This window comes from Callithrix jacchus, chromosome 16 (genome assembly GCF_049354715.1).
Source record: "Callithrix jacchus isolate 240 chromosome 16, calJac240_pri, whole genome shotgun sequence".
Taxonomy (NCBI): Eukaryota; Metazoa; Chordata; class Mammalia; order Primates; family Cebidae; genus Callithrix; species Callithrix jacchus.
Window position 1 is genome coordinate 37,800,233 of NC_133517.1, and position 19,859 is coordinate 37,820,091.

Below are 19,859 nucleotides of genomic sequence, written 5' to 3' on the forward strand. Positions count from 1 at the left end.
AACTGCTACAAAGAGAATACAATACCTAGGAATGTAACTAACAAAGGATGTAAAGGATCTCTTCAAGGAGAACTACAAACCACTGCTCAAGGAAATATGAGAGGACACAAAGAGATGGAAAAACATTCCATGCTCATGGTTAGGAAGAATCAATATTGTGAAAATAGCCATACTGCCCAAAGTAATTTACAGATTCAGTGGTATCTCCATCAAGCTACCTATGACTCTCTTCACAGAACTGGAAAAAAACACCTTAAAATTCATGTGGAACCAAAAGAGAGTCCTCATAGCCAGGACAATCCTAAGCAAAAGGAACAAAGGTGGAGGCATCATGCTACCTGATTTCAAACTGTACTACAAGGCTACCATATTCAAAACAGCATGGTACTGGTACCAAAACAGAGACATAGACCAATGGAACAGAACAGGCCTTGGAGGCAATGCCACACATCTACAACCATCTGATCTTTGACAAACCTGACAAAAACAAACAATGGAGGAAAGATTCCCTGTTTAATAAATGGTGCTGGGAAAACTGGCTAGCCATGTGCAGAAAGCAGAAACTGGACCCCTTCCTGACACCTTACACTAAAATTAACTTCAGATGGATTAAAGACTTAAACATAAGACTTAACACCATAAAAACCCTAGAAGAAAACCTAAGCAAAACCATTTAAGACAGAGGCATAGGCAAGGACTTCATGACTAAAACACCAAAAGCATTGGCAACAAAAGCTAATATAGACAAATGGATCTAATTAAACTTCAGAGCTTCTTCACAGCAAAAGAAACAATCATTAGAGTGAGCTGACAACCAACAGAATGGGAAAAATTGTTTGCAATCTACCCATCTGACAAAGGGCTAATATCCAGAAAGTATAAAGAACTAAAACAGATTTACAAGAAAACAAACTAACCCATTCAAAAGTGGGTGAAGGACATGAACAGACACTTTTCCAAAGAAGACATATATGAGGCCAACAAACATATGAAAAAATGCTCATCATCACTGGTCATTAGAGAAATGCAAATCAAAACCACATTGAGATACCATCTCACACCAGTTATAATGGTGATCATTAAAAAATCTGGAAACAGATGCTAGAGAGGATATGGAGAAATAGGAACACTTTTACATTGTTGGTGGGAGTGTAAATTAGTTCAACCCTTGTGGAAGACAGTGTGGTAATTCCTCTAGGACATATAAATAGAAATTCCATTTGTCCCAACAATCCCATTACTGGTTATATATCTGAAGGATTATAAATCTTTCTATTATAAAGACACATGCAGATGTATGTTCATTGCGGTAATGTTTACAATAGCAAAGACCTAGAGCGAACTAACCCAAATGCCCAATCGATAATAGACTGGGCAAGGAATATATGGCACATATACAGCATGGAATACTATGCAGCCATAAAAAAATGATGAGTTCTTGTTCTTTGTAGGGACATGGATGAATCTGGAAACCATCATTCTCATCAAACTGACACAAGAACAGAAAATCAAATACCACATGTTCTCACTTGTAGGCGGGTGTTGAACAATGAGAACACATGGGCACAGGGAGGGGAACATTACACAGTGGGGTCTGTTGGGGGAGAAAAGGGAGTGACAGCAGGGTGTAGGGAGGTTGGAGATGGATAACATGGGAAGAAATGTCAGATGGTGACGGGGGGATGGAGGCCGCAAACGACATTGCCATGTATGTACTTATGCAATAATCCTGCATGTTCTTCACATGTACCCCAGCACCTAAAGTGTAATAAATTATATATATTTAAAAAAGTAATTATAATATACATAGCAATAATAATGATAATAATAATAAACAGATATAATCATTTAATGTCTTTGACATCAGATTAGTTATATTACAACCCCCTTCAATTGACAAGTCAGAATGACTGAACTTTATGAAACTTTACGTTAAAGAGCCCAATAGGCTGTTCCTCAAAATGTGGGTCTGATTTTGGTGGCTTCTGTTAGTAATATAAGCTTTTTAGCCTACCTATGCCTTAATTATTATGTTTAATGATATAAATGTAAGAACTTGAAAAAGTGAAATATAAAGACTCAAAATTATCATTTGGTTCTATAGAACATACATTCAGCTTTTAGTGATTTCATACAATTAAGAAGCAGTTAACTTTTAGAGGACTACGCAGACATGGCCAAAATGTGTAGACATTAGTCCTGATATTAGGTATTACTATCTAGTAAACTGGTTCATTTTTCCCCTTAATTCAGGTTTACTTTACATTTTAATAGGAAAAGCAGAGGACATCTTAAAAATAGTAATAAAGTTTATCTTTAATTGGGGTACCAGTTAAGAGAGCTAGAAGAGCAAATAGTTATTTTTTTCTATTTTTATTCATTTCATATTTAAAAAATCATTGATCTGGCAAAAATGCTTACCTGAATGTTTATTACTTAGAAATGGTAGTGAGCTTGTGCTTGAAATGTATATTACAAGGCTTGAGGAAAATATTTTAATTTTGAAATTTCAGATGGGTTCCATAATTACCTCAGGCACTTTTCCATCTGAGTATAGCTGTAACAGTGCTATTCCCAGAACATACTGATGATAAAGTAAAATCACACCACTAGTTAAGAGAAAGGAAGTGCAGATGGTCATTATTAATGATGAGGATAGGGCACAGTAATCATGAAAGCTCTGTACTTATAAATAAGTATTAAAATGGCTATGGTATTAATCATGCTAGAGACATAGATTATATCCACATAAACCAACCACCATACAAAGAAAGGAACAAAACCATTCCTTGTTGATTGTTATGGCCACTTCACACTGTCTGGATCATTGACTTTGTAATTTTACTGATAATTTCAAACCGGTAAGTTTGATGTAAGAATACTTACCAACACTTTTTAACTTTTTTTTATCTGTAAAAGAATACTACAGATATCTACTGATTTTATTTTTCACAGAGATGAGCTTAATTAGAATCCTTAGGAATAATTAACAGAAAAATACAAAACTTTCTAATAGATCATTTAAGTTTTTTTTTTTTTTGAAAAAAGAAATTAAGACAGAGGGCTCATGATTTCCCCAGCACTTCTACTAATACCTAGGTGAACTTATTGAAACAAAGATAGAACGAGAAACAGCAATAAAAAAAGATATAATTTTTCCAACTGGGTAGATGCTTTTGTCATTATTTTAAAAATCATATTTGCCTTCTCATGTGTACAATGCTTCTGTCAGCATTGTCTGGACGAGGTAGCCCAAATTCCCACTGCTTTAATACGTATTTGCACAGTCAGTTGGTGTCCTCATAGAACCATTAAGTTGCACATTAGATCTTAAAAATATCCAGATGCAAAGCAATGAAAATATTAAAACATTAAGAGAACAGGGGAAGCTTTGAAATTTTATAAGTGCAGCTAGAACAAGAGATAAGCTGATTTTACCCCAAAAGCACAAAACAGACTTTATAATAATGTAAAAGTAAATAAAATTTTAAAATGGCAAAGGGGAAATGCATTCCTTTTATCATTATACTTTCTTTAAAAATAAATACATTTGTTCATTAATAGAAGTATAGGTGTGGGTGTTTCTGTTATGTAATACTGTAGGTGGAGATTTTGCCCACTACCCATATTTAAAAGTGCAATATAGTTTACACTAGAACACCAAGCCAATTTTTATAAAAACAACCTAGATTCTGACATTTCCCTTCAGAGTGTGTAATTCTTAAAACAAAATAATAATAAAAAGCTAAAATGCTAGCAGAGAAAAAAATCATTAACATCATTATTGGTCTAAATTGTCCCTTTTCGGGATGGGAATGTAAAACTTTGAATCATCCACAATAAAGGGTTTGAAAAAGCTTAACTGCTCAATTCATCTCTTGAGTGGAGGTGAAGTCTACTTTGCCCTTACAGCAACCCCTATGGCTCCTCATGTGAGAGGTTGTGTGATGTTGTTTTAAGTCAGTGATCCTCCAAGTGTGGTTCCTAGACCAGCAGTATCAACATCCAAGGACTTATTAGAAATGCAGATTCCCAGCTATGCCTGGGACCTACTGAATCAGAAACTGTGGAGGTGGGGCCCAGCAATCTGTGACATAATGACCCTCCAGGCCTCAAGTTTGAGAACAGCTGTTCTAAATAATGTTGAAGAAGGTAACAGGTGAAGATCAGAATGATCACACAGCTTCTTCAGCTGGAAGGGATTTCAAAGTTAAATGTCTTTCTTTTACAGATAAGAAAATTGCAGCTGATGGAGTTACTGGCTAACGTCAGTATGGAACTGAGACTTGAAGCCAGGCCTCCTGAAATCAGGTATGGGTATTGCTTTACTCCCTGTCACGATGATTCCACACCCTAGACTGCCATCTTTGGTGTTAAAAACACTACTAACATTTGAGAATCACTAAGTGTGGGATTGTCTCTTCTTGTATGAAGATGAATCTATTAAAATATTCTTTAAGTAATGCAGAAAATTCTCTGCTAATTATGTGTGTCCACTATAATAGTGATGGATATTTTGATATTGTAAATACTTTAATCATAATCATTTTTAAAAAGAGAGCTTATTTGATTTTTGTTGGCAATTTTCTGTCCTTCAAGTCTGCCAGTGAGAGTGTAGGCTATTCAATAAAAATATAATGTGAGTCACACAGGTGATTTAAAATTTCCTAGTAGCCACATTTTAAAAGGTAAAAAGAAACAGATGGTAAAGTTAATGATAGCTTTTATTTAACCCAAATATTCAAACTTTTATAATTTCAAAATACTTTTATGGTACTAAGTGTTAAAAATTTAGTGCCTGGTTATACCTACAGAACGTCAGAATTTGAACTGGCTACGTTTCAAGTCCCAATAGCTTCATGTGACTATTGGCTACCATATTAGACAGCTTTCTGCTTAGAATTCAGCTCTGTCACATGCCTATTGTGTGACTTACAGGCTTTGCTAATGCTGTGCTTTCTGTTCTATGAAATGAGAATGCTGAACTCTTTATTTTTTCAGGTTGGCGTGAGGATTAAAGAAATTTTTTACATAAAGCACTCTTTACACTACTTGGCAAATAGTAATTTATCAAGTGTTAGTTTTTGTTGTTGCTGCTGCATTACTGTGGAAGGGCTAATGATCTAACAATGTGTTGAGAGAAGTTTAGAAATATTGTCTTACAAATGGACAAAAAATTCTTTTGCTCATACATTGACCTTTCAAAGAAAGAACATAGGATTCCACACGCCACCTTTTAAGATGACACAATTGTAAGAAAATTTGGGCTAAATAAATAAGATTATTGAATGTATCCTTTAGATTAGAGCAGATTTGTCTTACCAGCTTGGACTGCTATAACAAGATACCATAACTGAGTGGCTGGCAAACAAGTGAAATTTATTTTTCTGCAGTTCTGGAGGCTGGAAGTCCAAGATCAGGGTGCCAGTAATATAGGCTTCTGTGGAGAGCTCTTTTGTTAGTTGTAGATGGCTGATTTCTTGTATCTTCACATGGTAGGAGCTCTTTGGGATCCCTTTTAAAAGGGCACAAATTTCATTCATGGGGACTCCACCCTCATGACTTAATTACTTCTCAAAGGTTCTACATTCAAATGCTATTACCTTGGGGTTATAATGTCAACATATGAATTTTGGAGGTACACAAATATTAAACTCATTGCAATGCACTTCGAGGTTATCTGTGTCTAGCCTTTGCAGTATTTTCTAAGTCTGCAAATCTGAGATAACTGATACCAATGCAAAGTAATTCTTGTTCTTAGACATGCAAATGAGTTCTGTCTGGTGGGGTGGTTCAGTTGACTTTCCTCCATTCTCCTCCCATGGAAAAAAAGCCAGTTGCATTGGTTTATAATTTAAGTTCAACACTTCTTTATAGAGGAAACTTTACTCTGTACACATTTATCCTTGTTTTACTTCTCCTTTGAATAAATGTAACATCTGCCTGATTCTCTAATTCGTAATTAAATGAAATATGTAATAGTGCTCAATTTCTAGCCCCATGAGAGTCATTTTACCCTCTTCATACATTTATCCTCTAAAATACTTATCTAGCATTATATTATCAAACTGATATGCATCGTTATGAGCTCAACAAAAATCTAACAAATGAAAGTGTTAGGCATCACCCCTTTTCTCTTCTTGATTTTGGTTGTGAATAGACACGGTTAGAATCTTTTCTGTGAGAGCTTCTGAGGTTTGGAGACACAAATAGTGTACAATCTTTGCCTTTGAAGACATCACAGAACACAAGAAGTTAAATAATTATAAAGCAAAGTGTTCCAATGGAGGCATGTACAAGTTGCTGGAAGTCACTAGCTGGCAGAAGTGATGGGTAGAGGGGTTCAGGAGACACTTCACTTGAGGCAGAAATATTTGAGTTAGTGTTAAAAGATGAAAAGGAAATCTTAGGGTAAAAATAAGAAAAGGTCATTTTGGGCATATGCTGTGGTGTATGTGAAGCTTGCATTTCTTCTCTGTCTCTGAATTTATATCTGAATTGCTTAATTAGGAAAATGCCTCTGTAAGACTCTTTCACTTTTACGGCCTAAATGCATAAATCTGACAAGTGCATACAACGTTTTACAGCAATTCAAAACTATTAGGGCTATTTCCTCTGACTTGCATCAAGCTGAATAAACACACTCTGTTCAAGTGGAAACTTGTTATCTTTCCTTTCTCTGCTTTTCAAAGTAATCAAAGCAGGGTTCTTGAAGCCTGAGTATCTCACCTGTGCCTCCTAATGGCTCATTTATTTTGTTTATCCTGCTTTTGGGAAAATCAGAGGTAGCTTGACATTTGCATTGCTAATAAATGGCTTTCACACTGCATTGATACTTCATGTGGTTCAGATTTGCAACTTGCATTTAAACAGGGCCATCTGGTCAGTGCTGTTAAGAATACCTATTTTCAGAGTCATATTTTACCATAAGGGAAATATACATATGATATCTTTGTACTCACTATAGAATTTTCTTCTCTATTTTAAGTTCTTATGGTACCAGGTCTACAGGACAGTGTATTTGCATTTAGCATTGCTGGGTTAGTCATTCTGTAGCAGTAGGCTGCTGGTCAGACATGAGCAGGGCAGGGAAGGGCCCCTCAAAACCAGGAATGTCAGGCAACCATCACAGGATGGTTAGGTGGTTGCTATCCATCTCTCTAAGATGATAATTACAGATTCTGCAATCCTTCTCAATTTTCTGCTTGGTTTACTGCCTCCACTCTCACCTTCACCATGTCCATCAGTGTGACCCAGAAGTCCTACAAGGTATCTACCTCAGGCCCCCAGGTTTTTAGCAGCTACTCCTGCATGTGTGGGCCTGGTACCTGCAACACCTCCTTGAGCTTCTCCTGAGTGGGCAGTAGCAGCAGCTTTCAGGGTAGGCAGGGCATTGGCATGGGTCTGGGTGGAAACTACAATGGGGGTCGGTGATATGGGGGGCCTCACAGCCGTCAATGGTAAACCAGAGCCTACTGAGCCCACTTTACACAAAGGTGAGTACACAAAGGTGTACTCCAACATCCAGGCCATGTACACCCAGGAGAAAGAGCTGATCAACACCCTCCACATTGCCTCCTTCATTGACAAGGTACAGTGCTGGAGCAGCAGCAGAAGGTGCTGAAGACCAAGTAGAGCCTCCTGCTATAGCAGAAGACAGCCCAACATGGACAACATGCTCAAGAGCTACATCAACAACTTTTGGAGGCAGTGAGACACTCTGGGATAGGAGATGCTGAAGCTGGAGAGAGAGCTTGGCAACATGCAGGGGCTGCTGGAGGACTTGAAGAATAAGTATAAGGGTGACATCAATAAACATACAAAGATTTAGAATGAATTTGTCCTTATCAAGTAGTATGTGGATGAAGCTTGCATAAACAAGGTAGAGCTGGAATCTCTTCTGGAAGTGCTGACTGATGAGATCAAATTCCTCAGGCTGCTGTATAAAGAGGTGATCTGTGAGCTGCATTCCCAGATCTCAGACACATCGGTGGTCCTGTCCATGGACCACAGTCACTCTAGAAATGGACAGCACCATTGCTGAGGTCAAGGTCCAGTATGTGGAGATTGCCAACCACAGCCTGGCTGAGGCTGAGCTCATGTACCAGATCAAGTATAAGGAGCTGCAGATCGCTCTGTCACACACAGATGGACATCGCTGAGATGAGCCATACATTGTTAGTGGCAGGAGGCAGACAAATCCTAGGCAGACAGGGGTGGATCCACGGTAAAACCCAACTTTGAAGCCAAAGACATTTTAAAGCCTAGCTACAAATCCCTGGTCAGTCCACAGCCCAGATTGAAAACCTCTTCCCATTTGGCATGCTTTCCTCTGTTTGATCCCTATCCTTCAACTACTTTACATATAGTTACCCTTTCCTATTTCTTTTTTCTTTTTTTGAGACAGTGCAGTGGCACAATATCAACTCACACTTCAACCTCTGCCTCCGGGGTTGAAGCAATTCTTTTGCCTCAGCCTTCTGATTAGCTGGGATTATAGGCATGTGCCATGACACCCAGCGAATTTTTGTATTTTTAGTAGAGATGAGGTTTCCCCATGTTGGCCAGGGTGGTCTTGATCTCCTGACCTCATCAATCCGCCTGCCTCAATCTCCCAAAGTGCTAGAATTACAGGCATGAACCACCATGCCTAGCCACCTAATAGTTTTTTTTAATACTGTTATTCCCAGCTTTGAGTGGCCCTTTTGTTTTAGCATTTTTTGCACACTCACAAACCAATCAGCATGCATCCCCCCATTCTGAGCTCATAGAAGCCAGCACCACTGGGAGAGAGACCATCTGACTTCTGGCCGGGGACCACCCTGCATCCCCTCTCTGCTGAGAGCTGTTTTGTCACTTAATAAAACTCTTCTCCACCCTCCCAACCTTTCAATTTTTAGCATAACCTCATTCTTCTTGGATATGGGACAAGAATTCTGGACTCACCCAATGTGTGTAGAAGGAAGGCTGTAACACTGTGGTTCTCTGCCCTCTGCTGGTGGAGGGCAGCCACCCCACATAATGGGAAGCAGTGATGGCTTTAAGCCAGTTCCAGAGCCATGGGATGAATCTATTAGCATGCTGTAACACCCCATCTAGGGTTTGAGGGTCACAGGCACCCTGTTTGGCTACCACTGTATTCCCCTTGTCTGGACACCAGAGTCCACAATAGGAGTTATTTGTGACACATTTGGTCCAGCCTCAAGTTCTGCATGGAACCTGCACCTGTGCTGCTGCTTGGAGCAGCTGACTTGCATTCTTTCTCACACACCCCCACTTGCCAGGCACTGTGTGCACAGTCTCAGTGGCCATGAGATTCACACAAGCATGCAAGTCAAAAATGGCCTGGTGGGCTGAGTAGACAGGGTGTCTCCTATGGTGAGCCTGGACCCGAGCAAGGCCCAGGGGAGGTGTGTCACCAGCCAGAGGCCTCTGGTTGACAAATTGGCTTAGAAAAATCCTGTGCCAACATCATTGGGCTCCAGGTTGAGATCGAGGACCTCAAAGGCCAAGGGGCTTCCCTGGAAACTGTCATCATGGATGCTAAGTAGCTGGGGAGCTGACTGTTAAGGTCACCAAGCTGTTGGAGCTGAAGGCCATCCTGCGGTGAGCCAATCAGGACATGGTGTGACAGCTGCATGAGTACCAGGAGCTAATGAATGTCAAGCTGGTCCTGGACACTGAGATCGCCACCTACAGGAAGCTGCTGGAGGGAGCGGAGAACCAGCTGGAGTCTGGGATGAAGAACATGAGTATCCATATGAAGACCACCAGTGTCTGCTCAGGTGGGCTAAGCTTGGCCTACAGAGGCCTCACAAGCCCTGGCCTTAGCTATGGGCTGGGCTTCCACTTTGGCTCTGGGATGGGCTCCAGCTCCTTCAGCAGTACTAGCTCCTCTAGGGTTGTGGTTGTGAAGAAGATTGAGACCCATAATGGGAAGCTGGCCCCTGAGTCCTCTGATGTCCTACCCAAGTGAATGGCCATGGCAGCCCCCCCTAGCCTCCCCATCTTGTGGCTGCCCCAGAGCCTGTGGCAGAGGCTGCTGTTCATGGGGCCATAGAGCATAGGAGATCACCCAAGGCAGACACTAGTGGTCACTCCCCCCATGAGTAGATTTAGGGCTATGGTCTTCACTGGGCTCAGCCCTAGCCTTCAGCCCACATTTGAATCTCTCAAGTTGCCTGCTTGGTTCTTTTCCAACTGTACTTTTTTTCCTTTCATTTCTGCTCTAAACCTTTTTAATAAATCTTTCCTCTTGCCCTAAAATTTGCTGCAGTCTCTGACTCTGCCTTATGCCCCTTGGTTGCATTCTTTCTTCTGAGGAGGCAAAAGTTGAGGGGGCTGTAAACCCATACAGATTTGTCACCACTTACAATTCTACTTGAAATTTGGTTCCAATCTCTGAGATGATAGTGGGCATTATTGTCTAACTAATAAATCCAAGGTGTTTTAATTTTCTCCCCCCTTTCCCCTTTGTTCAGTTAGCCACCAAATTCAATTGATTACACCTTTGATCAGTTTCCTGAATTTTTCCTGTTTTCTTTATTCCTAAAGCCTGTGATCCAGTTTATTCCTTCATTATTATTCACATGTATGCTAATTTATTAACTATTTTCCCTGTCTGTAGGCTTTCCTTTTTTCATCATCATGCAAATCTGTGCTTCCCAGTAATTTTTACTTCATGACCCATGTAGAAAATAAACTTACAAAGCATACTGGGATAAACAAAGAAGGATGCTCATATTTGAAGGCCTCTGGTCTGGAAGGCTTTATTCTTTCTGGGGACTGAGGGGAAATATCTATTTCAAAGCAATTGAAACCCTTGCAGGCAAAAATATGCTGCTGTGTATTGATTTGGGAAGCTTTGCTATAAAGTAACACAAAGTTAATTTAATTACATTTCCACTGTATACATTTTAAATTCTGCATCAAATTCCCTTTGCTAAAATAGTAAAGTTCAGAGTTCTCATTTTGCTTTTTTCTTATTTTACTTTTTAAATTGTCACATAATAATTCTATACATTTATGGGGCAAGTAGTGATATTTCAATACATATAATGTATTATATGTATTGATCTGGTAATTATATGTATTAATTACCCTGATCTGATTACTGTATGTAATACATATAATAATCAGATCAGGGTAATTAAAATATCCATTATCTCACACATTTAGCATTTGTTTGGGATGATAACATTTCATATCCTCCCAGCTATTTAAAACTATATATTAACTATGGTCATCCTAGATTGCTATAAAACACTACAACTTATTCATCCTATTTGACTGCAATTTTGTATTATTTAAATCTCTCCCAATAACCTCTTTCCCACTTCCCTTCCCAGCCTGTAGTTTCCTGTTCTACTTTTTTACTTCTATAAGATCAACTTTTATTTTAGCTTCCACATATGAGCAAGAGCTTATGGTGTTTAGCTATCCATTCCTGGCTTATTTTACTTAATATAATGTCCTCCAGTTCTATCCATGTTGCCACATATGATGGGATTTCTTTCCTTTTTATGGCTGAATAGCATTCTTGTGTGTGTGTGTGTGTGTGTGTGTGTGTGTATATGTGTATGTGTATATGTATAGCATTTCCTTTTTTCATTCATCTGCTGTTAGACATCTAGGTTGATTCCATGTCTTGGGTATGGTGAATACTGCAGCAATAATTATGGAGGTACAGGTGTCTCTTTAATATACTGATGTCCTCTCCTATGGATATATGCAAAGTAGTGGGACTGCTAAATCACATGGTAGTTCTAGTTGTCATTTTTTTTTTTTTTTTGAGGAGCATTCATACTGTGCTCCACAGTGGTTTTACTAGTTTAAATTTTCACCAAGAGCATAAAAATGTTCCCTTTTTGCTGCATCCTTGCCATCATTTATTATTATTTGTCTTTTTGGTAATAGCCATCCTAACTGTGGTGAGATGATACCTCACTATAGTTTTTATTTGCATTTCCTAGAAGATTAGAGATGCAATTTATATATATTTGTTAGTAATTTGCATGTCTCTTTTGACAAATATCTGTTTAGATTATCTGTTCATTTTAAAGTTGGATTTTTTTGCTGTTGAGATGTTTAAATTTTTATATATTCTGGATATTAATCTTTAGTTGGATGAATACTTTGTAAATTCTTTCATTCTGTAGGTTGTCTTTTCATTCTGTTGATTGTTTCCTTTGCTCTGCAGAGATTTTTAGTTTGATATAATTTTATTTATTTATTGTTGCTTTCGTTGCCTGTGCTTTTGAGGTCTTATTCATAAAACCTTTTCCCAGGCCAATGTCCTGATGCATTTTCCTGATGTTTCCTTCTAGTAGTTTTATAGTTTGGGGTCTTACATTTAGGTCTTTGATGCATTTTGAGTTGACTTTTGTAAAGAGTAAGAGAGGAGGGTTTCGTTTTAATATTTTGCATATGAATATAGTTTTCCCTACACCATTTATTTAAAAGACTGTTCTTTCCCTGATGAGTGTTTTTGGCCAAAAATCAGCTGGCTATTAGTATATAGATTAACTTCTGTGTTTTCCATTTTGTTGCATTGGGTCTGTATGTTTGTTTTTATGTCACTACTATGCTGTTTCAGTTCCTACAGCTTTGTAGTCTATTTTGAATTCTGATAGTGTAATGCCTCCAGGTTTGTTCCTTTGGCTTAGTATTGCTTTGACTATGGGGGTATTTCGTTGTTCCATATGAATTTTAGTGTTTTGTTTTTCTCTTTATGTGAAGAATGACATATCACTCAAAGAAATCAACAGACTTAACCACATTATGTCTGTTGATTGCTTTGAGTGATATGTCATTTTAACAATATTAATTCTTCAGATTAACGAGCATGGACGTCTTTCCATTTGTTTGTATCATCTTCATTTTTTTCATCAGTGTTTTGCAGTTTGCCTTATAGAGATCTCTCACCTTCTTGGTTAAATTTGTGTATTTTATTTTATGGCTACTGTAAATTGGTTTGACATTTGGGTTTCTTTTCCAGCTAGCTCATTGGTTAGGTATAGAAGAAATGCTACTAATTTTTCTATGTTGATTTTATTTTCTGTAACTTTACTGAATCCGTTTATCAGTTCGAAGATATTTTTGTAGAGTCTTTAGATTTTTCTATATATAAGACTATGTCATCTAAACAGGAATAATTTGACTTCTTTCTTTTCAGTTTGAATTCCTTCCTTCCTTCCTTCCTTGCTCTGGGTGGTCGGACTTCCAGTACTATATTGTATAGGAGTGGTGGCAATGGTGACCCTTGTCTTTTCCAGTTCTTAAAGGAAAAGCTTTCAGTTTTGCCAATTCAGTATAATGTTAGCTGTGTGTTTGCCATATATGACCTATGACCCTTATTAGGTTGAGGCTTTTTTTTTTTTTAACAGTGTTTCACTCTTGTTGCTAAGGCTGGAGGGCCATGGCATGATCTCAGTTCATCACAACCTCCACCTCCTAGGTTCCAGTGATTCTTCTGCCTCAGTCTTCTAAGTAGCTGGGATGATAGGAGTGCATCACCACATCTGGCTAACTTTGTATTTTTAGTAGATATAGCATTTTTCCATGTTGATCAGGCTGATCTCAAACACCCAACATCAGGTGATCGACCTGCCTTAGCCTCCCAAATTGCTGGGATTACAGGTGTGAGCCACTACCCCCAGCTGGCACTTTCTTTGCATATCTAATTTATTGAGTTTTTATCATGAAGGGATGTTGAATTTTATCAAATACCTTGTTTTCTGCATATATTGAGATGATCATATGTTTTTTTTTTAAATTGCATTTTAGGTTTTGGGGTACATGTGCAGAACATGCAAGATAGTTGCATAGGTACACACGTGGCAGTGTGATTTGATGCCTTCCTCCCCTTCACCCACATTTGGCATTTCTCCCCATGCTATCCCTCCCCAGCTCCCTGCCCCCACTGTCCCTCCCCTATTCCCCCCAACAGACCCTGGTGTGTAGTGCTCCCCTCCCTGCGTCCATGTGTTCTCATTGTTCATCACCCACCTATGAGTGAGAACATGCGGTATTTCATTTTCTGTTCTGTGTCAGTTTGCTGAGAATGATGTTCTCCAGATTCATCCATGTCCCTACAAAGAACACAAACTCATCGTTTTTGATGGCTGCATAATATTCCATGGTGTATATGTGCCACATTTTCCAAGTCCAGTCTATCGTTGATGAGCATTTGGGTTGGTTCCAGGTCTTTGCTATTGTAAACAGTGCTGCAATGAACATTCGTGTGCATGTGTCCTTATAGTAGAACGATTTATAGTCCTTTGGATATATACCCAGTAATGGGATTGCTGGGTCAAATGGAATTTCTATTTCTAGGTCCTTGAGGAATCGTCACACTGTCCTCCACAATGGTTGAACTAATTTACACTCCCAGCAGCAGTGTAAAAGTGTTCCTATTTCTCCACATCCTCTCCAGCATCTGTTGTCTCCAGATTTTTTAATGATCGCCATTCTAACTGGGGTGAGGTAGTATCTCAATGTAGCTTCGATTTGCATTTCTCTAATGACCAGTGATGATGAGCATTTTTTCATATGTTTGTTGGACTTATGTATGTCGTCTTTTGTAAAGTGTTTGTTCATATCCTTTGCCCATTTTTGATTTTTTTCCTGTAAATCTGTTTGAGTTCTTTGTAAATTCTGGATATCAGCCCTGTGTCAGATGGGTAAACTGCATAAATTTTTTCCCATTCTGTTGGTTGTCAATTCACTCTAATGACTGTTTCTTTTGCTGTGCAGAAGCTGTGGAGTTTGATTAGGTTCCATTTGTTTATTTTGGCTTTTGTTGCCAATGGTTTTGGTGTTTTGGTCATGAAGTCCTTGCCTACTCTTATGTCCTGAATGGTTTTGCCTAGATTTCCTTCTAGGGTTTTTATGGTGCCAGGTCTTATGTTTAAGTCTTTAATCCATCTGGAGTTAATTTTGGTGTAAGGTGTCAGGAAGGGGTCCAGTTTCTGCTTTCTGCACATGGCTAGCCAGTTTTCCCAACACCATTTATTAAACAGGGAATCCTTTCCCCATTGCTTGTTTTTGTCAGATTTATCAAAGATTGTATGGTAGTAGATATGTTGTGTTGCCTCCGATGCCTCTGTTCTGTTCCATTGGTCTATATCTCTGTTTTGGTACCAGTACCATGCTGTTTTTATTACTGTAGCCTTGTAGTATAGTTTGAAATTTGGTACTGTGATGCTTCCTGCTGTGTTCTTTTTGCTTAGAATTGACTTGGCTATTCGGGCTCTCTTTTGGTTCCATATGAAGTTCATGGTGGTTTTTTCCAGTTCTGTGAAGAAAGTCAATGGTAGCTTGATGGAGATAGCATTGAGTCTGTAAATTACTTTGGGCAGTATGGCCATTTTCACGATATTGATTCTTCCTAACCATGAACATGGAATGTTTCTCCATTTGTTTGTGTCCTCTCTTATTTCGTTGAGCAGTAGTTTGTAGTTCTCCTTGAAGAGGTCCTTTACTTTCCTTGTTAGTTGTATTCCTAGGTATTTTATTCTGTTTGTAGCAATTGTGAATCGTGGTTTGTTCTTGATTTGGCTCTCTGTAAGTCTGTTATTTGTGTATAGGAATGCTTGTGATTTTTGTACATTGATTTTGTATCCTGAGACTTTGCTGAAGTTGCTTATCAGTTTCAGGGGTTTTTGGGCTGAGACAATGGGGTCTTCTAGATATGCAATCATGTCATCTGCAAATAGAGACAATTTGACTTCCTCCTTTCCTATTCGAATACCCTTTATTTCTTTTTCTTGCCTGATTGCTCTGGCTAGAACTTCCTGTACTACATTGAATAGGAGTGGTGAGAGAGGGCATCCTCATCTAGTGCCAGATTTCAAAGCAAATGCTTCCAGTTTTTACCCATTCAGTATGATATTGGCTGTTGGTTTGTCATAAATAGCTTTTATTAGTTTGAGATACGTTCCATCAATACTGAGTTTATTGAGGGTTTTTAGCATAAGGGCTGTTGAATTTTGTCAAAGGCCTTCTCTGCGTCAATTGAGATAATTATGTGGTTTTTGCTTTTGGTTCTGTTTACGTTGTGAATTACGTTTATAGACTTGCATATGTTGAACCAGCCTTGCATCCCCAGGATGAATCCTACTTGATCATGGTTGATAAGCTTTTTGATGTGCTGTTGCAATTGGCTTGCCAGTATTTTATTGAAGATTTTTGCCTCTATCTTCATCATAGATATTGGCCTGAAGTTTTCTTTTCTTGTTGAGTCTCTGCCAGGTTTTCGTATCAGGATGATGTTGGTCTTATAAAATGATTTGGGAAGGATTCCCTCTTTTTGAATTATTTGGAATAGTTTCAGAAGGAATGGTAATAGTTCCTCTTTGTGTGTCTGGTAGAATTCAGCTGTGAACCCATCTGGACCTGGGCTTTTTTTGTGTGGTAGGCTGATCATATGGTTTTATCCTTTATTTAATAATCTGATGTATGGCATTTATTAATTGGAGTATGTTGAACCATCCTTACATTACTGTGATGTGTCCCACTTCACTGTAATGCATTATATTCTTGATGTGTTGTTGGATTTGGTTTTCTAGTACTTTGTTGAAGATATTTGTGTCTATGTTCATCAGAGATGTTGACTTGCAGTTTTTTTCTTTTTATATCATCATCTGGTTTCAGCATCAGGGTAATGCAGTCCTCATAAAACAAGTTAGGAACAATTCTCTTGCTTCAATTTTTGAAATAGTTTGAAAAGGGTATTAATTATTTTTTGAAAGTTCAGTAGAATTCAGTTGTGAACTATCAGTCTTGGACTTTGTTTTCTTGGGAAACTTTTTATAACTGATTCAATCTCGTTACTTGTAATTGGTTCATTCTACTTTTCTGTTTTTTCTTGATTCAATATTGGTAGCTTTTATGTGTCCAGGAATTTATCCATTTCCTCTAGGCTTTAAAATTCGTGGGTGTAAAATTGTTCATAGTAGTCTGCAATGATCCTGTGTGTATCTGTAGTATCCATTAAAACATCTCCTTTTTGATTTTGTCATTGTTTTAGATTCAAAGCATCTCACAACCAGTTCAAATATATTTTTAAACATTTTTTTCTCACTTATAATTTATAAATGCTTTGATCCAGTTATTTTGGTCTACTCTTTTTCCTTTTAACCTTAACATTTTTTTCCTTTATCTGAATGTTCCTATATTTCTGGTTCCATAGAATAATAAGCTCTGGACATCAGAAAGGATTTTCATTACATATTCATAATTTAAGATTGAAAAAAAATCCGACTCCAAAACAGATATGAGTATCAAGTGACAACATGTTCAGATAAGAAAGTGAGTTGGCTGAGAATAGAAAAATAAAGAAATTCATGATATGAAAATCTAAGTAGAAACAATATAAATGAAAATATAATACACATAACTAACAATTACTTATTGAATGCTCACAATATGACAGTGACTATTCTAAGTGATGCTTATTAAATGAGTTAATATTAATAATGACCTTATGAGGTCATTAACTACCTGGTGGATCCATCTTGCCCACTTCCTAGATATAGCCAATTTATCATAACAGAAGAAATGCAATAGAGTATGACACACAGAGAGCAGGCTAAATCAGATACCAGAGTTTTGTTATTACTCAAATCAGCCCTGCTGAAATTCAGAGGTTAGCATTTTTCAAAGATAATTTTATAGACAGCCAGCCAGGGATAGAGACTGCTGATTGGTTGCATCAAGGACAAAATCACAGGGTGTTACAACTATCCTCTTATGTTGAGTTGGTTCCTGGGTGGGAGCCACAAGACCTGATAAATTAGTTTACTGGTCTAAGTGGTGGCATCTGATTCATAAGAATTTAGTGTCATAAAAAATTAAAAAAAAAATTAAAAAAAAAAAAAGAATTTAGTGTCATAAAAATACCTCAAACACTAGTCTTAGGTTTTACAATTGTGATGTTATCCATAGGAACAATTAAGAGGTTAGGAATCTGTTAGCCTCTGGCTGCATAACTCTTGAGCCATAATTTCTAATCTTATGGCTAATTTTTTATTTTTACAAAGGTGGTCTGGTCCCCAGCAAAGAGAGTGTTTCTTTGGGGAGGGGTCATCTTAGTTAAATTATAAACTACATTCTTCCCAAAGTTAGTTTGGCTCATGTCCAGGAATGACTAAGGGCAGTTTGGATATTAATGGCAAGATAGAATTGGTGTAATTGGATCTTTTTCTAATATCTAAAATATTTGCAAATCCAGTTTAAGTCCCCACTTTTGGGGTTTTTAAGATATGAGCAACAGAGATGGGAAAAGTCAAACAACTGTGCAAACTTCTTCCTGCCGACGGGGTATAATTGGGATAGGATTTTACCCCAGAGTAAGAGAAGTGACATTGCCTTTCAGCTGCCTGCATGTCTTTATAGATGCCTGGTTGGGGTTCCAAAGCTTGCATGACAAAGATATTAGTACTCTTATCTACAGTTTCAGCAGAGCATTTAAGTGAACAGCAGACTGTAAGATAATGAATCTTAATATCAGGAGTGCAATTCCTAGCTTCAAGAAGTCTTTGCAGTATTAGTCTGAAGCCCTGAGGGAGCCAGGTGAATAGCCCCGAGAATGAATCAGCCATGTGGTCACTAGTAGAGAGAGATTTGGGTCAGAGGTTGTTAGAAAGACAAATTGGGATAAACAGGAAAGAACAAATTCAAATATACCATCCAATATCCTTTGAGTCCATTTCCTAGTCCCGAAAATAGTTCAGTTCAGTTAAACAGCTGTTTCCCATTTCAGGAGGTGGCATTGCAGATGAGCTAGGCCTTTATATGTGATGAAAGCAAATGGATTTTTAATAAGAGGCATTTCCATGGAAACAGAAAAAAAACCAAAGGTTAATGTTGGGTATAATTTATCCAGATGTTAGACTCAAAGCATATTTAGTTATAGAGAAGGATGGAAGTAGCAATCTGACACATTTTTCTTGCCTGTACAAGAAGCAAGCTTGCAGGGCTTCAGGAAAAAGTTAGTAGCCATTTTATTTAGTCCAAGTCAGAAAAATGAAAGAAAAAATTTGAAAATATTAATTTGAGGACTTGTATCCCAGAAAGAATTCAGGATTCATTCCAAATTGCAGAAAATAATAAAAAGTCAAAAACAATGGACAAGACTAGAATCTAACAACAGATGTACTATAGTTATTTTTTCTAAAAATAGTTTTTCTCTCTCCAGTCTCTATTATAGACAAATCATAGTAGGACAAAGTTATTTGTGAAATAAGTTTTAGTCTTATTATACTTGGCCTGATTATTTGCATAAAGTACAGCAAGAATAATCATTTGCCACATAGGCTCTTGTGTGTGTGTGTGTGTGTGTGTGTGTGTGTCAGAGTCTTGCTCTGTTGCCCAGGTTGGAGTGCAATGGCATGATTCCAGCTCAGTGCAAAGTCCACCTCCTGAGTTCATGCAGTTCTCCTGTCTCAGCCTCCTGAGTAGCTGGGATTATAGTTGCCTGCCACCACACCTGGCTAAGTTTTTGTATTTTTAGCAGAGATGGGGTTTCTCCATGTTGGCCAGGCTTGTCTCAAACTCCTGAACTCAAGTGATCCACCCACCTCGGCCTCCCAAAGTGCTGGGATTACAGGTATGAGCCACTGTGTCTGGCCCAACATAGGCTGTTTTTAAATGGGCTTTGCTGAAACGTTTTTTCAAAAGGAACTTCAGCTTAGACTTTTCAAAGCCTTGAGCCCAGCTATGGATTTATCTGTGCCTGCAAATAATTGTATGAATTGAATGAATTCCTCTCCTCTCCAGGTCCTAAGATAACTTGGGGACCCTGGACCTGTGAGAAAGTGACATTCTTTACTTACCAAAGTTAAGTCAGGAAGCCTGTA

General features: G+C 38.1%; 1 protein-coding gene across 4 annotated transcripts in view; it reads left to right on the top strand.

Annotated features, from left to right (window-relative positions):
• The window catches only part of LOC108588667 (uncharacterized), a 708,321-nt gene that overhangs the window by 405,733 nt on the left and 282,729 nt on the right, over nucleotides 1–19,859 (top strand). For all 4 annotated transcript variants that reach the window (XR_013527909.1, XM_078352723.1, XM_078352724.1 and 1 more), the window contains one exon: nucleotides 4,232–4,311. The gene's annotated coding sequence lies outside the window, so the exon portion shown is untranslated. The remainder of the gene's footprint in view (nucleotides 1–4,231; nucleotides 4,312–19,859) is intronic.